The following is a 16,069-nucleotide window of genomic DNA, read 5'->3' as shown; positions in this document are numbered from 1 at the left end:
GTAAAGTGGAAGTAAACCCATGCTGGAAATAAAATATTTTTGTATGAAATCATTCTAAACCACGTCGTTGTGTTTCATTTTTTGTGGAGGGGAGGCTTTTTGTGGAGTCCACGCATTGATGACAAATGGGAAGGATCGTTCACTTATCTGAGGTTTGGAACAGAGCGCCTCATGCAGCTGGTCAGTAGCCTTCTGAAGGTGTTTCCATCACTTATCTTCTCTCCTTCAACCCAATTCGAAACGGGGCAAAATGTGAGATGTCGCGTTTGACATTGAGAAGGTCAAATGGTGGAAGAAGATGAAACAGTTCGAACAACCCACGCGCGCGTTCATCGATCGGTGTCGATCAGGTGTCGACTGGAAGCAGGAAGCACAGTGAAAAACATTGGCAAACATCAGCACAACAACTGTTCATATTCGCAACACGGTGCGCGATAACGCGCTGTTCCACGCGTTGTCTCTGCCCATATCAACGGGACGTGGCCTTATCGTGGCCACGCAGAGAGGCTTTAAGGAACACCTGTTACGTTTTATTTTTCGTTCGCACGTCAACGTTGTCCCTTGCATCACTCGAGCGGTTAGTGTGGCTGGGGGGTTTTTTTTTCTGCATATAAAGAGCCATTTTCCCGCAGCTGGCCACACCCAGGAAAAATCACCCCAATTACACCGATCAACAGGCGGTGATAGGGCGCCATATTGCCAACGGAAAACCGCAGTTCCATCGATGAGCCCTTAAGCACGATTGCTTTATCGCAAGCCACTCGCCAAAACCCCACTAGGGGATGGTGAAGCAAACGGACACCAAAAAAAAAAACACAACACCGACCGCGAACCAGTTGGCCTACCGAAGCGGTCGGATATCGCACCAGGTGTGATAAGTCGCAAGCTCACACACACAAAACGGTACGCCGAAGAGGTCGATTTCGTCCCAACTGTGCTGATAAAGGGTTTGCCGGTTGCCTGCAACACTTGGGCGTTATCGGACGGAGGCTCTTGAGTGCGGCCGTCCTAAAACCAACGTACGGGTGCAACTGGACTGGCTCGAGTGCTGCTACACTTGAGATCGGTGCATTCGTCCTCGCGCGAACAGGTTGCATTCGAGCTTGAGTGTGTGATTTTGTGTTTGCGAATTGCGCAAAACACCTCCACCTTGAGAGGGAAAATCACCTTCAGGATGCTTCCGCCATTACGCGTCGATTAAGAACTTCCCAACCGATGTGCTTGTGTCGAGGGCTGAACCTTTACGCTTGTGAACCGGCGATAGTTTATAGCTTAATGCAACGAAGTATCCGGTTACGAACCATCCAACCTCAGCAAGAGACGGAGCATTCCTTTGGCCGGCACTGGTGGGTGGAATGGCGAATAAAAATATCCTGCACCGACGTCGGAACGGGTGTTAACCGGTAGTGCTGCAACCGAATGCACTTGCACTTCCGTTGAGTGACAGCAGCGAAGTAGGCGAGAAAAAAAAGGGAACGCCGTCACCAATAATGACTTTTAAATCGGGCCCAAAAACTGCAGTTCATTTTCGCGTTTCGTGCCAAGGAGGATTTTTCACGATGACTAATTTGACGGTTGACGGTTGAGAGGTTTTTGCTTGTTGCAATTATGCTTGCCCAGAAGCGAATGTGAAACGTCCCAGATGGTGGATGTTGAGTCAGCTTGAGCTTGAGGGTCAGCATCGTTCGAAACTAGTTTGTTGCCACTGGCTTGTGGGATTGTACCTTCGAGGTAGGAAAGTAGATCAAAATAAGGAACTTCCTTGATCGAATGATTGTTTTACACGAATTCTGACAAGTTACAACATTGAATATGAAAGAAGGGGGAATTTTATGAAATATTTTCTCTGTTAAAACATTCACTTGTGAATCATTGTGCTTTACTGCAAGTTGTTTACGAACCTCTTTCACCCGATCGTGGTGATTTTTTTGACTTCGGAAAACCCCATGACAATTCACTTACGTCACACCACGGGGGAATAAATGAATTAACAATCTCCCCCCGGGGCGGTGGGCCACTCTCATTGAAATGCGACCGAAAACCGATCGCATCCCTTTTCACGTCCCATACGACAGGTGGGAAAGCGAAATAGAGACAAAACCGAACCTGCGCGCCAGCGTGTGTGTGTGTAATGAAATCATCTTTCCGGTTCGAGTTGATGATTCACTTTACTTGCACGTCCGGCAATGCATTGCTCGGCTGTGGCGCGAAGTTTACATATTCAACTGCGCGAGAACCACCGGAGTAGAAGTGAAAAAAGGACGAACCGGGTGAATGCTTATCACGACTCCAAAAAGGACCCCACCACTGGGTGGAGTGAGAGAATGAAAGAAAAAACAAACCCCAAACGCCGCCCAGACGTGGACCAATCAATTCCGCAAAATTATCGCCGCTTATGATCGCAACTTATGCTCGCCGGTGCGTCAGAAGTAGACAGGCGCAAAAAGGACCTTTTTCAGCGGGCAAAACAATCGCCCGGGTCGGGAGCCGTTTCTCGCTTCGCTGCTCCAGGCTTTGGCTGCTAAATAAAGACGAATGCGTTCGAGATCGTCGCGATCGCGTCAACGAGCCCGTGCGATCGACAGGATCTTGCTCGCGCGCGCTCGCGTTCGATGCGTAAGAGCGGTTGTTGAAGCGGGTCCCGATCCGAATGTGCGATGAGATTGATTGGTTTTTATCTGCCGTCCTAAATCAGCGCATCAGCGCCGAGTCTCCGGTGAACCGGTTTTTCCACGCGGTGCGACTTGAGTGGAAAATTTTTGCCTTTACGCGCTCGCTTTTGCACGTCGCGCTCGAGTTGTGGCTCGATGGGTTTTGCCATCGATCAGGATGCGGCCGAACTGCAGGAGCCAACCGAAGGAGCCAGCCAGTAGCGAGGAATATATTCTCACCGGAAAAGGGGATCTTGGATTGCTTGTTTTTTTTTGTTTGCTTTTGTTCTCCACCGACCCTGACTGATTGGATTGCGAGCACTGAGTCGAGACACCGCAAGGATGAGCTGGAACGCAAGAAGGCAAGCAGGAATCCGCTGCCTCCAATGCGTTCGCCGATTTTGGGCCCCTCGAGGGGGCGCGATATATAAAAGGATCACTAAGTTATGTATCGCGGAACCATCCGCTTCGCGATTGGCGATCGAAAAGATCGGTGATAAAAATGAAAGAGCAAAAAACAGTCGAACAGTCGCGAACGGAAGTCGTACAGTAAACGGACGGGCATCGAAAATCATCGAGATCGTTATCGGGCTGGCGGGAGATGCTTTTTTCTATCTTCTTCCTCTTCTTCTTCTTATTTCTCGGCTTCGTCTTCTTCTTCTTCATTCGTCGAGCTTTTCCTTTTGCTCCACGCTGCTGTCGCTCAACGGCTTTGCTCCATTTCGGTAGCTGGCTGAATGGCTCCCGTCGGGTTGTGTTGAAATGTTTGTGGTTTTTGGGAGGATTTTCGTTTTTTTTTGTTTGCGGTTCCAGCGAGCTAATTAAAAGCACTTTTTAGCTACAGCGAAATATTACACTGATTGGGTGGAAAGATAAAAGCGCCGGGGGGAATGCCTTTAAACTACTTTTCACCGGAAACATAGACAACGTACTATCATTTTATGGGGGTGGTTTTTCGTAAATTAACTTAAGCTTAAACTTCGTCACGAAATGTAAAATTGAGTATTTATTGTTTTTTGTTATATTGATATCCATTCGATCCGCTGGTCAATAGGGGCTTCTATTGAAGAAGTTATTTGCTGCTTTCGTAAGGAAAAAAAATGAATCTCAAATTTTGTCATTTTTAACAAGTGTGATAAATTGCTTTTTTATGTGCTTGGAATATAAACCCCAGCTGAATATAAAGAAAGTTGGTGCTACTAAACTATTAAAAGTGTTTAAACATTTAATAAAGTTTATTTTTGTTTTTGAAAACTGACCATTTATGCTATTCAAATTGATGAGAATGCTATTCCAAGTGAAAAATAGCACAAATAAACACAATAAAGTTTTATAAATAATTCATTTTTGCCTGGTCAAGTTTTTGATAAGCTTTTATTATATATCATAACATTATTTACGAGAAAGCAGTAATTACAGATTGCTGCAATGAAAACTGTCCTATTTAATTACGACCCATGCGAAGGTTCGACGGTTCCTATCACGCGATTCAGATCAACTCGCGCAACAGGCAGGATTCATTTCATAGGAAAAAAGGAGAGACACACCGATTATCAACTCTCGAAAGCGACGATCGTTTCCTCATCCACTCATCCACACTAAACGGCCCAAAATCCGTGATAAATGCCGCATCAAACGACGCGGACCACCGTGCTGCTGGTCATAAGTTTAAGGATTTCGATCCTGATCATCGGTACACCGACAGAGCCCCGATCGATAATTAATGTTATGTTGTGGTTGAGGATGAGGTTGAACGACGAACCTCCACAAGATGGCCCATTACAAGGTTGAATTGCTGGCGTACGTGCAAGTGTACGAGGTTTGGAAGGAAAACTGTCCTTCTTTTGTGGGCGTACTACTCTCTCTCACTCACTCTCTTTCTCGCTCTCTCGCGGGAAGGATAAACATGAATGATTCGATCATTAGAAACCTATTTACGCCCCAACTTACCGATGATCCGTGCGAACCCTGAAAAAAAGCCGGAACTGGCCTTGGTTTTCCCACCGATCGGCCCCATGGCTGAGGCCGGATCCTTAAAAAGGGTCTCCCGCCTGGTGCCAACGACGGTGCCATCCACGGAGGTCAGCTCATAACTTACGGTATTAATTTGTTATTGTCGCTCTGGTTTCGCGGTGAATGGTGACACGCCAGGCCGCCCTGGCGCATCCAACCCAGCACTTGGCAAGGCTTTGGTTCGATTTCCGGCTCGACTTCAACGGGGACCCTGGTCGTGCGGGCCCCGTGTGGGCTCTCGATCGGCGGGAAACAACCGGATCGACGCGAGACAACCTCCATAAATTCGTATTAATGTTGTCGATTTTAATTAGCACCATTCATCGCCCCACCGTCGCCCGGTCCGGGAGCCATATTTTTGGGACTAATTTTCGTATTATGCGCGAGATTAGCATCGTCTTGCCGCGCGTTTCAATGCCGGCTGTCGAGCTGGAGATACTCCAACGGTCCATCGGTCCAGGTGGATCGCTGATGGAGCCGGAGGCCACGTAGACCATGCTGTCTTGCACGCTAGCTGATAGAAATGATGGTCCTCCGTGGGTTGGAAGCGAATCAACGCGCGCTCCGTGAGCAAGTGACCCGGCCCAGTTGCTGTGGATTTCTATTCCACAGCTCCGCTTTATCTCAAACGAGCCGTTTTGCACGGACAGTAAAATCGAATAAATTGTGCCCAGCGACTCCGCGCGATCCTCACACATCAATCCAATCATTTAATTGTGGGCGTCTGCACGCAAAACTCCATCGATCGACATTTTTCCCACACAAACCAAACAGGATGGCAGGAAAATGTCACGGTCCGTTGCGTTTCCAAAATGACGGCGCGTGAAGAAAAAGCACCACGCCGGAATCTGGAAAGTCTAGTTTGCTGGAATCCCCCGTTGTTGTTGGTTGTTCTCGAAGTTTGCGCAGCTTTGCCAGCGGCTCGATTCGCTTCTTCACCCGCCCGGAGGCGAAAAATCCACGCTCATACGATTAAATAATTTACTACCGCTTCGGTGGGCATAAACCGCATAAACCACGCCGCTTTTATGTGGCGCTGTGTGTGTGTGTGTGATGCGCAACTCGACTAAACGCGGCCTCAGGCGTCGGTTTTCACTGGGCAGAGATTTATGTGGCGGGCGCATTAGAAACCGTGTGCGAGCGCTCTGCGATTTTCCCTCGCGCCAGGGTGAGCTGACGACAAATTAATGCTAAACAAATGCATCTATTTTCAGTTCGACGAGACACGCCGCGGCGTCACGCGAGATGCTGCTCTTCTCGGTTTTGTGCTAAAGTGCAGCTGCACACGCTCGATGCACTCGATGCGCTCGATGCGCTCGATCGTCCCGTGAGTGGGTGTATATCCGGGCACCAGGGAGGTGTGTGTGTGTGTGTGCCCCGGTCGGTATGTCATTTTAGTATCTTTTTCTTTTCTCGCGATGGGGCGCATTTGTAAAAGGCTGAGGGCGTGAAAACAGATGCGCCACATCGTTGGGGGGTTGGCGCGCAAACAAACCGTACAAAGTGACCCACCCCACACCACCCACCCCACCCCACCGACACATTGCGGACCGTCAAGTGGACAGCCAACAATTACGGGCAATAAAAATCGTATTTACCTTCATCCCTTCGAGCGAACGCGTCGTAATACCAGGTGAGTGCGGAAGTTCGACCGTGTGCTGGACCTTGGCAAACACTGGGCCTGGGCTTGGGTGGGTGTGTTTTTTTTCCTCTTCTATCTCTCACTCAAACACCCTCCGTTGTTTGCCTCGCGGTTGCCATCAATCCACTAAACGGCGTCATCTGGAGCGAAATTTCACAGATCGCTCGCGAGACCTTCGCGGCGCCGTCAAATCGCTCGGAAATCGGAAGCAAACGGAGAAAACGTGACATCTTGCGGGTGCTTGTGCGGGGTAGAGGTGTTTAAGGCGGTGCCACCTTTTCGAAGGGTGTTGTGGGGTGGGGGTGTGAAGGGCAGAAGACACTGACCTGTGTGTGTGTGTGTGTAGATACCCCACTTTGGCATCGACGACACCCTTTTGCTTACTTCCTTTCCGTACCACGTGGCTTCTTGTTCAGGGCGCGCGTTTCTAGTCGGTTGCTCAAATACATTGTGTGCTGTTTGGCTCACACACGGCTCTGAGAGGGCGGTATATGTGTGTGTGTGTATGCAACAGCTGTGAACATTAGCGGTTGCTGGCAGGTGAGAAAAGGTGCAGCCTGGGCCTCGAGGTTTTCGAGGTGGCAACTGCAGTTAGTAGAGTTGTACCGCCGTTGCAGTCCTTGTTTGTCGCAATGGCTTCCAGGTGAAGGCGCGTTTCCGAGCAATTAGCGTACAGGCTGGGCCCGAAATTTCCGGCACAATTCCGGCCTGCCAGTTGGCAACACAGACAACAAGTGGAATGAGCATTTGGTGTTACAGTTGTTTGATCGCATTGGTGGAGCGATCGGAAGCATTATTTAGGTCGCCGGTTTTTGGTTATGTCATTAGCTGTTTTAGCTGGTGTTAAGGAATAATCCATCATTATGGAAGAGGCACAAAATAACGACTGAAAACGGGATGATGATACGTTTTATAATTATTTTTAGGGAATTTTTTAAACTTCAATACCCCATGAAGTGGCCTTTCAAAATTATATTGACTTTGCGATGCAGTTTGTGTAAAATTCACATCAAACTTCTTTAAAAATCCCCCTCAAAAAGCAGTTTTCGAAAGGTGTTGAAGGTATCATTTCAGGTTTTCAAATGCATATTCCATGGACCTGCCTGCATCAAGCATCGTCCCCGAGCAAAGAGTGCAACATTTTAAGCGTTCAGTTTAGCAACAACAAAAAAATCGTCTATCGAAGAATGCGCTGATAACGCACAAAACCGGTTACGTACTGTACAGTGCCTACCGACCTGTAAGCAACCCGATGCAGCTGACTCTGCTGACCAAGAAGGCATGTATGGCTCAACCCACGGGATCGTGCCGAGGGCGCGTGCTTGTGTGGGTGGCCCGTGTCACGGAAGTGCCCATCGAACCCGGGGTGGAAAAGCTGCCAATCCGCGGTTGGAATGTCGACTAGTGCTCCCAGGCCACGAGGTTGTGTGATATATTTGCAACGCGTGACATGCATCAAGTACGACGCCCTGCCTTCTCGCGGAACAGCGAATACGATTAGCATTAGCTGCCGCAGGAGTTGGTTGGAGAAATTTGATTAGAATCGAGCAGCCTGTTTGTGCAGCTGTTGCGCTATTGAGTTGCACATGGATTGAAAAGCGTCTAGAAAAGCTCTAGATCGAGCTTACCTACAGCTCTGGGCCTAAAAGGTTGCTAATTCTACATGTCCAGAGGGTGAAACGTACCCGATCGTGTAAACTACGATCACTCGAGTCGTAAGAAGTCCCCGGAACTTATCAATCGCTACCACGCCAATCAATGCAGATGGTCAGTACGTGCCACGAGTTGTGGTCGGTTGCAATTGCCGTTTGGTCGCACACAAACGCTGGTAGTCCTTCGTGGCCATCGAGCGGTGTGGCGTGGTGTGCCTGCAAAATTAATAAATGATATTTTATGCTAATCGAAATCGCACTAATCGCCATAACGCTTCTGCAGGTCCGGCAGGTCCCGTCGTTGGGTTGGGTTGGGTTGGGTCTCGGTAGGTCTCGTGGGGCCGCAACAAACGAAAAAAAAACACTCCACGCGAAGGAAACTTTGTAATTGACACCGTTCCGAGGCCTGGCTGGAAGTTGTCACCGACTACCGCCCAAGGTTGCCCGGGCCAGCAAAGGCCTAGGCCCGTTCCTAGGGCGTGTGGCGTCCCACCCGGTCGGTTTGATGGACTACAAATTTATTGTCTAGTCCACTAACACCGATTGTGCGCGGTGTTGCACTTCCTGGAGCCATGACCGGGCCTCGGACACGAACCGGAGTTCTGCTCGCGGGGACGTTTGGAAACGATGACAAATTATTCACGCGCGTTCGTTAATGCCTAGCGAGATTGATTAGCTTCTTGCTGGCGGGCAAAGTGTCGCCGCCGGTCGAGTTGGATGGAAAGGATGCGCAATAGGATGCGCGAGAAAGGAGGAAAAAACAAAATGACACCCCACGCTGGTGACAGTGCAAATGTCGCGGGCTGATTCATGGCGCGTATTGGGCGACGTGCGAAATCCTTGCGAGATGAAAATAAATCGTCGCTCAACGGGGCGATAAAGACGTACGCATAAATTACCACCATGGCACCATGGTGAGCCGGATGGTCAAAGCAGGTGTTAGACAAATCTGCCCGTCCTCGTATTGAATGGTTGGAAAGCTCTTGGCAAATTAAAAACAAAAAAAAAACCATCCGTTCGTGTCAATGAGAATTACGGACGACTGACATTTACTGAGAGCCATCGTCAGCGGTCAAGGATGCATTGCTAGTGAGCGGTGGTATGGGTGAGCATCTGGGAAAAAATTAACGATGATGGCGCTTTCGATCGCCATGGTGGCTCCAGCAAACTTGAATTAACTAGCCATCAGTAGCTTATAAATGGATTCCAATCGCAGAACAACGCCGTGGACCTCGCCTAATCAGTTGGGTATTTTTTGAGAATATTTAAAAGTTATTTTTAAAAATCATGCTATAAACAATATTGGGTTTGAAATTGCTGTTGTTTTTGCAAAAACTGCAATAATATGCACCTTTTAATATCCCTTTCTTACAGTTCCTTACTTTGACAGCCAGCTATTTTATAAATTTTGAGGCTAAATTTCTGTGTATGTAATAACAAGCTATATAAATTTATGTTATTTTAAACCTCTAACCTAGAATTTCTTTCTATTCCATTGAGCTCTTTCTTTTAGGAGTTACATTACAGCGAATATTGTCCCTGCCTTTGCAAAATGAAATTTGAACCATAAATATACTATTCACTTTCCTGAATTTGCTCAATCCAATCGATTGTTGGTAGAACCACGACAAAACTCCTTATGAATTATGATTCCCTCGCCCATCTCGCTTATCGCATTAGCATTCGCTTTCAGCCACCGGTCATCCACCTCGCTAATGCGCAATTCCCGCGGCTCATTACGCTCCTTGCCCGGTCTGATCGACTCCAGACAAATCGGTAACAGTGCACCATTATTAAATGCATCGCATTGCGATCATACCATACCCGGCCAGCGCAGCGCACCGGAATGCGAAATCGAAACAGTCCGTTTTTCAGTCCATCTCCCCGACAAACGACCCCTAAAAAGGAGCCAAGAAAGACGGCCACCGAAAGGCCTGTGTCAACGAAGTAAAAAAAAAAAGAAAAAGGACCCTAGATCGGGTGAAGTTGGGTGGATAAAAACACACGCACGCACGCACGCACACGCTAGACCTGCATCATCTCAATCACTTAATTGTGGTCGAATAATCGAATTGACAGTTTGTCAAACCCGCCCGATTTGCGGTGCGCTCGATGCGAGATGTGCATTGTAAAATTTCGCGCGCGCGCGCGCTACCAACGAAACACAGACGCTCCTTCCCAAGCGTGGTCAGAATCGTGGAGCAAGCACGAAGATCTTCAACGAGCAAGAAAAAAAAAAGGCTGCATACCAAGCGAAGGACAATGCATATGCAAGTGTTCCCTGCGACGAGCGCCACCCCGGTGACGCCATTTAATGAAGAGCGTTTGGTGCATTAATTGCTTATTTTTATCGCGTTCCATCGATTTATGATCATTAATGCAGACCCCGGCGATTTTTGTGCCGGCGCTCGAATTGGAAGGGAGTTTCTGTTCCTTTTCTCTCTCTCTTTCTCGCTCACCCTTTCAGAGCGCTGGGTTTGCGTTGTGGTCCTTTCTGTGGTGGTTTTTGCACCGGTTATTGTTCTCCCGAAAGGGGAGCTTTTGGAAGCACAGTGTTCCGGCACAGGCTTGATACGGATATGGTGCTGAATTGTAGCAATGGCTCAAGCGTCTGATTGCAGCAGCAGACGGATGAGTCGGAGAGTGATGGCCCTCCAAAGGGTTGGTGGAGAATTTGCTCACGAAAGAGCCCGAAACCCGAATTAAGGCGATAAAGATCACCCAAGCAGTGAACTGCATCATAGCAGCGAAAAAAAAAGGAGGCTCAAAAAGCTCTCGATCGCACGGATCGAAATGCTAATACGCAATCAAAACCAAAGTGAACGCGTTCGCGTAACTGCGCCCAGGAAAAAGCGCCCACCTCGATCGCGGTGGTCAACCGGTTGTGGCTGCAACAGCGGGCGTAAATGCACGTTTATTGCGATTCGATATTTTGACAGAATCACGGAAGATCTTGAAATGTGCCTGTCAAAGGGATGGAATTTTTTTTTCGCCCTTACACTTCTCCCTTACGCTTGCAACGGCACGACGACCCGAGCTGGGCTGATTGATTAGTGTGCGGTTGATCAAATTGACAAACGGGTAAGGTGCGTTTTCGAACTCGGTTTTGTGAGTCCCTCCCAAAAAGAGAAAAAGAAAAGGTGATTGTACGCGAAACAGGACGTTTAATTATAACAACTGCGAAGGGCACACCGTGATAAGGATACATTAGACTCACCGCTCAGACACCATGGTTTAAACAGGTCGCCGTTGTTCGATGGCCAACTCGTTAGTCTCCGGCTCCAGAGGGTCACCACAAAGTCACCAGTTGGCCATCCAAACCGGCAAGAATACAGCCTGTGGTGGCTAGCAAAAATAAATCAAAATCCACAACAAAACCGGCCGCCAGCGAATCCTTAACCACGCCGCGGGAACAACGATCATTATCGAACCGAAACAATGGACCATTATTATTGTAATTTAGTCCGTACGCTAGCATACGCGCGTTCCGCGACATCGAACCGTGCGCGGATCGATCGTGCGTAAGTGTTTGCGAGCAAACCCGCCGAGGTGACCACCGTTTTTGGTGGGCCCGTTTGCTGTGGCGTTCTGCAGATCGGTGAACTGCAGGCGAAAACCCGGTCGCAATTCTTAACAACATCATTATGGACCTGTTAAGCGCCTAAATGAGCCGCCAAAAGAACGTGGGCTTTCGGTCGGGGAGATGGTGCGCGAGCTGGCATAAAATGGGACGTTCCCGTTTCTTTTGGTTGGGGCGCCAGGCGATCGCAACGGATCGTGACGGTCCTCCATAATTAAACATTCAGCGGTAAAAAAAGGGAGCTCGTTTGGTAACCCTTCAGTGTGCAGGAACGAGTGGGATTTGTCAGGGTTTTTTAAAAGACTTGCGCGAATAAATTCGATGACGATAAGTTGGGCATAGAAAGAAGGCAAACATCGGTTCTAAGCGCATGGATCTCGTCAACTGCAAAAAGGTACGTCAATGTTAAACCGCGGCTTTAACAACAATCATTCTCTCTCTCCCTTCGTTCAGTGAAGGGTTTTCCCGCGAGCAAGCAGATAAATTTTGAATAAAGAGCACCACAACCGACAAACGAACACCGAAACGATAGCCGGTCGGTCCCATAAAGCGGTTGTCGTGAAAACTCGAAAATTAAACGCAACCACCGCCCGGTTATGAGTCGTCGGAGAATCCGATAGTATTTTTTTGTTGTTACTCGGTGTCATTTTGCGGTGGCGGCTTTTGCTCTGACTCAGTGGCCACCATCGAGCCTTGATTGATTCGTTGGCGGTGCGATTTAAAATTCGGCGCATAGCGCTACGCTTTAATGATGGGTTATGAATGTAAAGTGCACCTCGTACGATGCGCGAGATTCATCGCTGTGCCCCGGCGCATCGGTGCCCCGAAAAAGGAGAAATTTTGCTGCACGAGGCTACCCACGAGGCGAAGCCAAAGCCGGTTGCGTTATTGGGTGCATTTATTTTATTTTTTTTTTTCGCTACCTACTCCCAAGCCACTAGGGTGACTAAAGAAGGAGCCCTCAGGCTGGGCCAGATTGGAAGGTCATCAGGGGGCGATCGAGCGGTCGAGGCATCTGATTGAAATATTTTCTCAGCACTTCAGCGACGACACGCAATAACCACGCTCATAATGACATTTATTATTTTCTAATTAATGCTCGCACCGCAAGCCGTGCCGCAGGTTTTCGCAAACCTGTCCGGAACTAGCCGTCAGATGGCAAGGGACATTAATTTCTACCGTATCTTTCTTTTGCTCCCGTTTTTTTTTGGTTCAAAATTATTATGATCATTGCAGTGCGCGCGTAAAATGTGTGTCAAGGATCTCCTGTCTGCGTGGCCGGATCGTTTGCGCGATTGCATGGCTTTGGTATTTTATTCTTCGAGCAATTATTGGAAAGCATCGGCAGGAATCTAGCAGCGCTTTAAAAGGAAGGTTGAGCCGTTTAAGGTTGTGTTTATTTTTCCCTTAGCACACATAAACTAGTCAGGTGCTTTCCATTTATGAAAGGTGAATAAGAAAACGTGTTTATCTGGCGTGCTTTGGAAGCTCCTGGGGAAAAATAGTGGCCTTTTTTGTGTCTATACTTTTTTGCATTCTAAGGATGCTTTAAAGATTCAATCGTAACGGACAGAGATGACTCATTTGATACATTCCGTTGAAATTAAACGAGTTTTGAGCGCAATAAATGCTCGCTGTAAAAACAGTGGCTTATCGCATACGGCCCAAAAAAGCTATTTAAATTTAAATTACTGTGTCGTTCTTGTTTCATTCTAGAATATTTCACGCATTTGAATGGTTTACGTTACAATTAATGGTTGATTAGGAATGTGCGAAAATTATTTTTTAATGGTTATTCTGGAAATTTGCACATCGCTTTTTTATTTCTCAATTACAGTTAGCTTTCTAAGTCAAGCATTAGTATTCAAACCAAAAACAAATGATTGAAATTGTCCGATAATTTAATTGTACAATAAAACACTTTTGAGACCTTTAATCTAATTGCAAAAAAACATTCAAAACACCAATAAGCAATCACCTCGCGATCACCACAGCTCTTATTCCGTTAGAAACGCTCCCTTTTTTTTCCTGAAACTCGTCCACGTAAGAGAAATTTCTAATTGACAGTTATTACTAATCATCCAGTCAGCATCTCAACGGCGACAGTGTCCCAACCGACCGGATTCGTTAATTGTTCGTTTCAGCTGCACCCCAGCACGGCAAACACTTGCGCACCTTTACGCAGCGAGCTTCCGACAGGTTTTCCAGCAAATCCAGCGTGTCGGAGCGTGTCATTTCGCGCGGACTCCCTGGAGCCCGTTGGAGCCCACGGCTGCCCAAATGTCGGACGGGCGAGTTTCATCGTCATCGTCGCCATTCAAACCATTCAAGCCGTCAACGAGGCGGCACGGGAAATGCAAAACTAGCATCGGCAACTCACGGGCACGGGCGCGACGCCAACGCCAAACGGCGCAGTTGACCGTAATTAATGACTGCGATCAAATCAATTACGATCGTGTCCCGCGACACGCTCTCAGGGTGCGGTACGGCTTGTCTTTCTTCCCTTTTTTTTTTGTTCGTCCACCAGACGCCACCGGTGCAGAACTAGCGAGTCGGGTGGCCAAAATGGGTGCGAGAGAAAATGAGTCCCCACCGGGGGCGACATCGATTGGCGGCCATCTGTAATTAGTCCTGACAGTTTCGACGCCAGCCGCCTGTCGGCCAGACGGCATTGGTTTGCATCGAGAGCCTTTACGCGGAAGATGCACACCGTACAGGAAGGAAGCGCGATCGTGTGCAGCCGGAGTTGGGTTGATTTGCCTGGATTTGCCGATGGGGGCATATTTTTAGATCCAATCTGGTGCCTTCACCGGAACAACCTAGACCGGTGGCAAATGCGGTGGACCCTATAAATAAAGTGATTGCTCGATAATGAGCTGCTGCCGCGGGTGCATATGTTGGACGATTTTTCATCCGTCCGGCAGCATCCAGATAGAGCCTCTCGTAACGAGCTCGGCAGCAGCGCAAGGAAGTGAGCCACTTGAGCACTAAATTGAGAAGATTACAACACGTGCACGGGGGCAACAAAAAAAAAAGTCACCAGCAAAATACGCCTCCCGTGAGGTCCATCGGGAGGTCATCAGACGGATTGATGAAACATTTTGATTTGAAATCCAACCCACCCGAGCAGAACACCAGAATCGCATGTTGTTGTGGAGGGTGGCGAAAAACCAACCACCAAAGTGATGCATACTCGTTTTTGTTTTGTCCCCCAAACCAAGGCACACTCTGATTGTGGGTCTATCGTCTCGATCGTAGGGCGCTGTTTGCTTGACCAAACGTCCCATGGACGCGTTTTTCCAAGACTCGCTACGCACCAATTCCCGGGTTCGGATGGCGTGCGTTTTTTGTGTGTGTTTTCTTCCACGCCAAAGCCTTTTTTTTCTCGCGTGATAGCGATCGATGGTTCAGGAACGCTCGAGGTTGCGCTGGATTGGCAATCGCACAAACAACTCCAGCTCGTGGAGCCTGATTCGGAGTTCAAACGCGCCTCCGCTGGAGCACGATAAGAGACGGTTTCGTTTCCGCTGATGACAAATGCGCGGAAAACCGATGGGGTTTCGTTTTTGCCACCTTCCACAATCGCGTCTGATCGAAATTTAATCGCAGAAGAACGGTTGTGTTTTTTTTGCTGACACAATCCCCCCAAAAACTTACTGCTTGTGCGCATCGTTCGATGCGGATGAGCTCGTTTCAAACGATCGCATGGGAGATTTGCGTGCGTGATCCCTTTGGCCCATGGATGCCTCGATCGTACGAAAAAAAAAAACACACACAAACGAGCTTGTTATGTCTTCGGTGCCATGCGCTTTTCGTGGTCCATTTGCCCTCTGCGTGATTTAATCGAGCGGTTTTAAAACCCGACCAGCAAAGACACCCACACGTCATTCGGTGGATTCTAGACACCTCGAAAGCCCTCAACCAGGTGTTGATCGTGATGCAAATTAAGCTTGGCACCATGTTTACGACCATAACCGGCGATGCCCGGATGTAACTCGCTTCATGAAACGGGCTTTAAAAAAAAAAACCTGCGGCCTATCCGGGAGAAGACTCACAGCCTCCACACAAAAGGGAGCACGGATTGGATTTCCACTGACATAAATGTTTTCCCTCGAACGCGCGTGGAATGCCAGGCGCGTTAACACCCGCACCGGCTTTCCGTGTGCCTGTGTTTCGTGGTAGCCCATTAGGATCACGTTTCACGCACCTGCGGTGGATCCCATTGGTCATGCCGGCGAGAAAGCGCGCTCGGCAAAGTTCATAATGTCGTTTGATGGATGGATACGATGGCACCGCGAACACAGGACCCGGGCATAATGCTGCGATCACCGAACGAGAGCATTGGCTCACGGGGCGTCACGATGCGATGCTTAATCAGGTGCGAATAGATGCAAATTTATGGAAATACCGGCGGACCCTAAACTTGAGAATCAAAATGTCGCCCGAATCGCGGGATGCGGGCTGTGATTATGGATTCACCGATCGCGATCGGTGCGGATGGGTGGCGTGATTTATGGTACACGTTGCGATT

Source organism: Anopheles nili, chromosome 3, assembly GCF_943737925.1.
Source record: "Anopheles nili chromosome 3, idAnoNiliSN_F5_01, whole genome shotgun sequence".
NCBI lineage: Eukaryota > Metazoa > Arthropoda > Insecta > Diptera > Culicidae > Anopheles > Anopheles nili.
This window is presented reverse-complemented; position numbering follows the sequence as displayed.